We start from the raw sequence: 10,040 nt of genomic DNA on the forward strand, positions 1-10,040 counted from the left end.
CATATAAAAAATACCCAAGTTGAACTTCGACCTCCTCCTACAACTCTACAACTACGGTAAGAAAAAAATATATTTACCCGATCAAAAGTTACAGACGTTTGGTCAGGAAAAAAGCTCTGCACCACTGTGCAGTGGCATATTATGAATTCTACCATTTTCTTATTGAAACTTGTCGATTTTGCCCTACTTACCGCAAATAGAAGAGTTTTCTAAAATATTTTCACAGAACTTTCTGTTTGGCTGACCTTTCGGATTTTAGAGAATTCTCATAGTTTTTTCTACACATCTATAAAATTAATTTTTAAATGGTAAGTGTTAAAGCCAGGAAATACAGATATTTTAAAATTAGCATTCCATTCTCTTTTGATACGAATTGTCTTTCACACTATTATGTTGGAAATTTTTATATTTATGGCGCATAAATTTTGGTACCATACATACAATGTGTAAAACTTATGTTATTCGTTCTTATTAAACTCTCATAACAAAGTTATAAAAACTACAACAAAAATATTCAAATTAAAGAAAACAACCCAACAACATTGCCTCAATAAATTTCGTTCCGATCATTAATAAATTATATTTAATCTGCATAATTGCTGTTATTTTAAATGTTATTTCTATCGATTTGAAAACTGGTATTTGGTGCCAGCGCGTTTTAAAAATTATTTCATATTATACGAAATTCTCCCATTATTTGGTATAGGTGGGAATTAAACGAAACTTATATAATGTTGGATTCTAGATATTAATTAGCAAAAAAAAACGGCACCAGAATAATTGCCGTTATTGGTGCATAGAAATAATCCAATATATTATATTATGGTACATATCTATTAGTGAATTATTTATATTAATTGTCTAATAAACGATTGAGAATTTCCATTTGCAATAATTGAATTTATGGTTAAATCGTTAAAATGCTATAGAAAAATGACATCTAAATTATAATTAGTGGCTGAGAATTGTCAAGCAATAACTTGTTATAACTGATTTAAAGTTTCCAAAAAAATATCTCTTTATTGTCGTCGGCTTGTCCGACTATAACTTCCCAAAGAGGCCGAGAGGTCTGTCGCAATGTCATGACACTTACATCATCTTGTGTGGTGACATATTTAGGTACATATCCGATATCCATGTTCGTATATCAATAGAATTGAAAATGTTTCGGGTCATAGTTAAAGTCTCTAACTATAAGCCGATTTATATTTTGATGATTTTAGTGGTTTGTCCTATCTCTTGAAAACACAGGGTAAGCAACATTGATAAGAAAGACATTCTGAACATTTATTAAGAAAAAATGTTTGTATTCATTCTCATAAAAACAAATTAAAAAAAAAATATTAACAAATTATAATTATCACAGCGAATAGTTGAAATCCGGTTTTATAACTTTTACTTTTTATGAAGTAGCTAATTAATTAATAAAACTTGATTACCAATTCCCTATATAAATCAAAACAAGAATATTTTTTTATAGCAACTAAAGCAACAAAAAAAAATACTACAATTTTTAATTGTTTATTTTCTTCTTTTGTTTCTTCTATAAAAAATAAATATATGCTTTTTGGAAGATAACAAATCTAACCCTTTAACACCAAATAATATTAATTGATAGATAGAAGATAGAAGAATTGTTATCATACATAACGAATGAGTAAAAATTTACTTTGCTACGACCGTTCTTCAAGACATTCTTTCCGAGAAAAAAGATCCAAATTTATTGCCCTTTGGCTAACATTAAGACATTTCATGGGGAATAAAACCAAACATAAAAGTGTGTCATGTTAAGCCCCGCATACATCTTTGCCATATTTCAATCGATAAAATAATAACATGTTAAACTTAACAAATTTAATTATAGAGGGATTTTATTTTGATTAATGACCAAATATACAAACACGTGTAGCAATAAGGTCGTTTAGTTTATTACCAAGTCGGATTCGTAGTTTCGAGTTTTACAATAACATTGATTTGTTATACTTTTGGTAGTATCAGCGTCTTGTAAAGTGTGAGTTTGATCTGGCGGGAGGTGGCCTTGTTTCTAAACTGCTTACTTAGACCATAGTAGCATCTGTTGGCCATCACAATCCTCCGAATTTCAAAACTGATGTCATTCGTTTTATTTATGGCGGTACCAAGGTATATAAAGTCTTTAACTACCTCCAAGCTGTAGTTCTCAAGTTCCACAGTTGGTCCGAGTCTACTGGACGTCTTGCGCGTTGATACCATCAGCTTGGTCTTCTCGCTGTCAAATGCGGTTTTATAGTCGACAAATAGGTGGTATGTGTCGATGTGTTTTTCGTGGATCTTTTTCATGATTTGGCGCAGAGTGAAAATCTGGTCAATGGTGGATTTGCCAGGTCTGAAGCCGCATTGGTATGGTCCGATGATGTCATTGACCATTGGCTTCAATCGTTCACACAGCACACTGGATAGGACTTTATATGCGATGGGAAGGAGACTTGTTCCTCTATAGTTGGCACATATGTCTTGTCTTGTCTGCTTTTTTGTGCACGGGACACAGGATGCTGAGGTTCCAATCATTGGCCATGCATTCATCTAGCCAAATTGTGCTAATCAGCTGGTGCATGCTCCTGACCAGCATTTGGCCACCAGTCTTGAATAGTTCGGCTGGTAACCCATCGGCTCCTGCTGCTTTGTTGTTCTTGAGCCGATTAATTACTTTTATGACCTCATCTTGGCTAGGTGGTATACACTCTATATCATCATCTCTTATTGGTTCTGGGGTATCTTCTTCATCGTCATTATTTGATACTAGGAGCTTTTCGAAATGCTCCTTCCAGATCCTCAACACGCTGTCTGTATCTGTCACAAGGATTCCTTTTTCATCTCTACGGGAGGATGTGCCTGCACCAAAAGCCTTCGGTTTGGTGTTTTACTCGTTGGTAAAATTTCCCGACTTCATTCTGACTCGTGTACATCTCGATTTGCTCACGCTCACGTTTTTTCACATCATTAGCATTACGACACTCCTATTCGTACCATGGGTTTCTTAGTGGTGGTTTTTGGTGCCCAATTGTTCCTTTTGCTGCAGTTTATAGGGAGTGGGCAATTCTTTGCCATTGTGCTTCTATACTATTATTGGGACAAGAAGTGCTTTCTTCAAGCAGATGGGTTAGTTGAGCGGAGTAGGCCTCGGCTACCTGTTGTGTTTGCAGCTTTTCGACGTCGGGTTTCCGTGTTGTATTAGATCGCACCTTTGCTGCAACATTAAGACGGGTGCGTACCTTGGCTGCCACATGATAATGGTCCGAATCGATATTCGCTCCTCGGATCGATCGGACGTCTAAAACACTGGACGAATGCCTTCCGTCTATCACAACATGGTCAATTTGATTTCTCGTTGCTTGATCGGGAGAAATCCAGGTGGCCTTGTGTATATCGCGATGCTTGAATCTGGTACTGCTAACTACCATGTTTTTTGTCATATGCTGTTTCTAGGCGCTCGTAAAATATGTCTTTGGTCTGTTCATCGGAGCATGGGCGCAAATTAGACTGATGTAAAAGAACTTCGCTTTTATACGGATTATAGCAATTCGCTCATCTACTGGAGTGAATCTGGAGACAAGGTCTTTTATTCTCCTGTTAACCATAAATCCGCAGCCAAATTCATGTCCCGTTTCAAGGCAGCTATAATACAGGGCGTAATCATCTGATTTACTTACGCCTGTCCCTTTCCATGGCATTTCCTGTAAGGCAATAATATCGGCTTTGTACTTCTTGAGTATATCCGCCAAAGCGAACACTGCGTCTGTTCTGTACAACGTGCGCACATTCCAAGTGCAGATTCGCAGATCGTGGTCCTTTATACGTTTGCGGGGATCGTCAACATTAGGGGGTTTGGTTTTCTTTTTCTTTGCTTTTTCATGGTAGGTTGGGTTTTCCGAGAGTGGGCAACTAACCCGACGCCTCAACCCATTTTTTATAGTTCTAATGGGTGAACTCGCGGCACATATTAGCTCACTATTTCATCGGGTGATGAGAATAGCTCCCCAGTTGACACCGCGGGGAGGTCTGTGTCCACAATTGAGATGAAATAGGGACCAAGATAAGCCTGGACTTCGCCATGTTAAAGTCAATCAGAGCCGTTGCTTGGTATCTATCATCCCCTACGCCACCCGTAAATGATGCACCAAATTTGTTAATATTTGATTAAGACAAAGTTTTGCACAGAATACTAAATTAGGTCCTGATTGATGTATACGTACTTTTATTGGAATCTTTTCAGATTTAGATATAGCTCTCATATATAGTTTCGTCCGATTTTATGTGAAGCACCATGGATCCTCTTCTATTTGCACGATATTTTGGTGCAAATGGAGGAGCCTATGTCTGTTCAATTTGCATGAAATATTGCATAGCGTATTGGATTGAAGTCGCTTCAGCTTTAGATATATAGCTTCCATATATACTTTCATCCGATTTCACCTAAAGCTTGTCCGATTTAGACCAATTTGTACACTATGCACCAAATGAAACCTAGAGTAACGTGTATTGGATTTTGTGTCAATATAAATTTGGGGTAGCGCACTGTGCTGTAGCATACGGTTGCTCAAATTCGTAAATTTATATATGGAACCACACATATATTTTGGTCGATTTCCTACAAGTGATTGACATTCGAAGTTTTATAAATTTCAGAATGATATGTGTACGAGTTGTTTTAATTTAGTTCAAATATCTATGTACTTCACACGGTCAATTTCGTCCGATTCCATTTCAATGGTCCCCCAAAGATACTATGTCTATTCTATATACAGGATATTGTACAGATGAGCATCTCTAGTATGTACCCAAAGTGGTGAAGGGTATCATATAGTTGGCCCCGTCCGACTTTTGAACTTCCGTTACTGGTTTTCAATAGTGCAGATATTTGGATCAAATTATGAGGAACCATTCTTGCGTTCTTGTTCTTGTTCTAAATAAGTTTACAGATATCTTGATGTAGAAACTCAAAATTATATATACATTAAAAGAATTTATCCATAAAATCAATGTGTAAATGATAATCTATATAAAACAAGGGTTTGGGGAATACCTAAATAAGATCCCTATAACAAATAATGAAAAAACTGAACCAATTTGAATGTTATAACGAAATTACTATAATTGTATTAGATACGTTATCATTTAAACATGGGTTTTTAATATGTATTCTTTAATGTATATATAATTTCGAGTTACTACATCTAGATCAGATCTTTATAGACTAATTTAAAACAAAAACCACATGATAGTCCCATTTTTAAACGAATTACAGCGCTATATTTGGCTGGGTACAAATGTACCACGGTTATTGATCTACGTATACTTTTTTGGTTATTGATTTAGGGTTAAAAACTGTGACTAGATGATTATTGCTCAAAACTGGATAATATAACCCTCTATTATCCAATTTTAGCAGATTAGAATATTTATTCATTTCTAAAACAATTTCTAACCATTTTCAAAAGGCCAAACTAATAATACTTGTTATACATTTTTAAGACACCCATTGTTCTTTCTCGTGGTTGGGCGCCAAAATGACGTCAACGTTTTTAGCAAGAAATAGATAATATTTTCATAGAAAATCATCAACATGAATGCGAATACCATCTGTTTAATCCGATTTGACAAATACGAACTCCACCAAGAAAATATTAAGATGACACATAATGCTAAATAATACCAAACTGGCTAACCACAAAGCTTTGGCTTCTTTATTCTTTTTCAACTTAAGCGGTGTTAAATAAATTATTGTCTATAAAAACAAAAATCAAAATAGCGGATATATAACACAACAACAAAAACACGAAACAATATCATATTTTTGGAAACTAAAACTTTTTTGGAATGCCCAAAATCAAAACATCACAACATTGAAATGGGGAAGTCCCATGTATTCGAAACGTATATTTAGATTGTATAGATGTATAATTAGTATTATGCCTAATAGGTGTATTGACCTATTGCAATAATAGGTTATTGAAAGGGTGTAATTTAACGGCATGACAGTTTTTTTTAATGATTACATTTTCAAAGCAAGAAAAAATTGATGAGGATAGACAATAAACTATGGTCTGTTCCCGTACTCAAAACTGGTAAAACTTTTCAAATATATTAAGGAAAAATCGAGAACAATTTGAAGTAATTGAAGACCCTTACAGGTTCAGAAACAAAGCAATATGTAACTTCTAAATTAAAACTAACTCATTTTTTAAATTACATTTTTTTATTTACATTTAAATAATCTCGTGTTGGAAATTTTCTGAACAGATATTTGTTTACTCATTCTCAATCTTTTTTCTACAATTTATTGTTGTTCACAACCAGAACTCTATGTTAACAATTCTAGGATTCATGAATTTTGAATTCTGACAAAATGTCAAACACAAATTAAAGGTGGTTGTTAACATATAAGTAACAAAAGGTATAGAACTTGCGACCAAATGAAATATACAATATGTCAATAATGACTTCATATGTCAATAATGACTAATTATTAACCATTTTTAAATATAGATGCTCGTATTCTGCATACCGACATATATATATATATATATATATATATGGTAGGGATTATTGGGTACTCACAACTCAAACCAGCAAGGAAAAGACGAAAGTCGATCGGGGCCTACTACACTATGGGTATATGCAAGTGGGGCTCCCAAGATTCTTATATTGATCTGAAATTTTGGCAACACTAAAAACACTACTTACAATCTACAATCTACTTACAATCTAACACTACTTGACAAAACTTAATATATATCATTGTTGGCTGAATTTCTTACGCTGTTCAGTGTCTGGTCTCAATTGGGCACACTTTAGATATTTGGCGTACAAAAGTTCGGACTTACATTAAACATTTTCTGTGAATCAGTTGTTTGCCCGAAATGTAACATTAAAGTCAATAAAATAAAATATAGTCACATCAATTGGAAAAAGCTTCTAAAACCAAATCAGAATAAAGGGGCTGGTAAAGCTTTCATATAAAGATATGAGAGCTATACTCAAACAGTGACCGATCAACCCAAAATATTAAACCGAAAATAAAGAAAACCGTTATTCATTTGGGGGTTTACCAAGAAAAATTTGCCCAAAAATACCAAATAGTGGCGCCCAATGAGAACCCAAAATACAGATCAATCTGATTAAAAATTTTCTCAAGGTGACTTGTTCTTGACGGGTATAAAACATTTATTATTTTGCCATCAGTAGGACGTACATAAGGAGGAAATAAAAATATAAATATACATATACAAGTCCCCGCCGAATTTTTAGTATTTTCAAAGTCTTAGCCAAATTTCTCTGGTTGTAATTTGGCATTCTGGGTTCATAGAATAATAAAATAAAAGCAATATAGGTCCTTATGTTTTAAAAGCCTCCACATAATAGACCCGAATTATTTAAAATCAGTACTTGGCGTTTATAAAAATATAAAGACAATTGTTGGAAAAAAAAATATTTTTTTGTATGCCGTCCATTGTCAGTAATATTAATTTATGAGTTGTCGGTCAAACTTCGAAAAATATTTACCATATTCATTTCCACATATGGGCACTTCCGCAAAAAGGTAAACCAAAGTCGAAGAATTAGTTTCCTTATTTATGCTTAAATTCGTAAAGTAAAGGCAAAAAATACAAAGAAAGGCCACATTTGTCATTTTTTCTTCTTGTTCTTAGCATAAATACTAATTTAAAGACTATAAATGCAGAGACTGTAGAAATAAAAATTGCAAAATCAACAATGTCGAGTGAGTTACGTCGCGTTAGTGACCGAGAAAAAGCCTTCGCAAATAAAGGGTATGACAAATTTTAAAATTTTGAAAATGCAATTATATTGCTTGATATCTCTTACTCATGTAAAGAATATAAAAAGTTCAAAATATTTACACATTTCTCAGAGTTTTACCATTTTTAGCAGTGATGTCTGAAGTCGTGTATATTTGAAGTCGCGTGAGTGACCGCTCTTTTGTGGCTTTTATCTCAAAAGTTAAAAACTCCTAAAGTTCTATAAAAAAAGTATCATGGGGGAATTGTAAAATATGTAATTGTTTTCGATTTATTTAAGATTTAAAATTTGATTTTGCCTCTGAAAGTCGTGTAAGTGACTGCGGAAGTGCCCATATACTAATTATTCAAGGGGTTAAGTTAAACCTGAATGTTTGCTTTTTATATTTTTCCGAAAAATCAACTTCATCTATTAAATTTGTAACCTATCTGCCCAGTGATCACTTCTTTTGCTATTATGTTATGACTTCAATAACTGTAAGGTACAAGATCCACTGAAATTTGTATTTTTATTTTTATTATATTATTTAAAAAAAAAAAATCATCCTAATTTAAAGGTTGGCTACAGGGGTTGAGAAACACCTAAATAAGATTCCTATAAATATAATAAAATTCGAAAGCTACCACAAAAGTACTATCATTGTTTTAGAGAGATTACCATTTAGACATGAACTTTGATAAATATTCCTTTAATGTATATATAATTTTGTGTACTTTCATCTACCTCAAATCCCCATACACTAATTTATAAAGCACACCTGATAGTCAAATTTCTAATGAATTATAACACTAAATTTCGATGGGTAAAAAATGTACCACGGTTATTAATCTATTGACTTTATAATATTAAATTTGTATAACTGTTTCATCAACTATGAGTGAAAAAAGTTACACTTTTAAAATTTATAAAGAGGAAATCGAAAATAATTTCGATTAATTGAAGATTCGTGTGGGTTCTGGAGCATAGATTATTTTAATATATATGGGACTTTTTGGGATGTTAATTTATTTTTGGGGATTTTTGAGGATAACACATCTTCATTTGGGGATTTCAGTTAGAACAAAAACTGGCAACGCTGGCAGAAGAAGCCACTACCTACAGAGTTGATTTTTTGTTATTCAAGCTGTCCATGCTTATGTGATAATGCTTTTATAATAGAGGGTATATGGAGTTGATTATCTAGAAAAGTTCCGCAAATAATATTAAATTGTAAGATTCTAATCAAACAAAAGAGTACAAAGCAGTGTTGCAAGCAAACAGTTTTTTTTTACTTTTTTCGAATTAAACAAATATACAAATTGATCTCACGCAGACATCTGTGTTTCAACTAAACAAAAACTTGACAATTCGTTCGTAAAATATAATTAACATAATGAGAGCTAGTTTTGTCAAGATAGCTAATTTTTAAATATTTTTAAGGTGACGTAAACGTACGACACTATAACATATTGTATCATCTAAAATTGTGGTTGCAGGAAATCCTTATCGTGGGTGGTAATCATAAGAAATGCAAATGAAATATTCTGTTATTATTAATAAAACAAAATTTCCATCACGCTAGAATCTTCGCAACGATCGTGATTAATATAAATAAATATAAGATTCCACATATTTACGGTATTAGTCTTCTTAAGGTGATTTCTGGGATTTTTTAAATCCATTAGCATCATTATTTGGCGGATGTTTTTTTTTTTTTTTTTTTTTTTTTTTTTTTGTTTTGCTTTTGGTCTATGGCATTCAAAACTTTTAAATTCAGTAAGTCATGATGAATGCAAAATATATTCTTGGGCGATTATTGGACATTTGTGTGCGTATAATTTGAATGCCATCATTTCGATGCCTCCTGAAATTGACTATGTCTTCAGAGACCGGTTTTGGCCATTCAACTTGCCTTTCGGATGATGTTTCAATTTTTGCATTGTTAATGTTATTAACAAACAAATTACAATAGGCAATAATAATGCAGAAATTGAAAATAAAAAACACATAGGCTGCAAATCTTCAGAATCTTGCAAAATCTTCATTATGTCCCACATTGTCAGGTGGTGTGTGTATTATATTTGTCATTCCGTTTGCAACATCTCGAAATATTCATTGGAGAGCCCAGTATTTTTTCTGAATAAAATTCGCTGTTTTCCGAAGATACAATAATTTAGCGCTCCGGGCACTTGGTGGGCTAAAACCGTCACTGCACAAAATTTCCAAAAAGGTTCCATGTTTAGACAATACCTTTTATATGGGGT

Source organism: Musca vetustissima, unplaced genomic scaffold (assembly GCF_032173495.1).
Source record: "Musca vetustissima isolate MV318-11 ecotype Yass unplaced genomic scaffold, APGP_CSIRO_Mvet_v1 utg7762, whole genome shotgun sequence".
In the NCBI taxonomy this organism is placed as follows: domain Eukaryota; kingdom Metazoa; phylum Arthropoda; class Insecta; order Diptera; family Muscidae; genus Musca; species Musca vetustissima.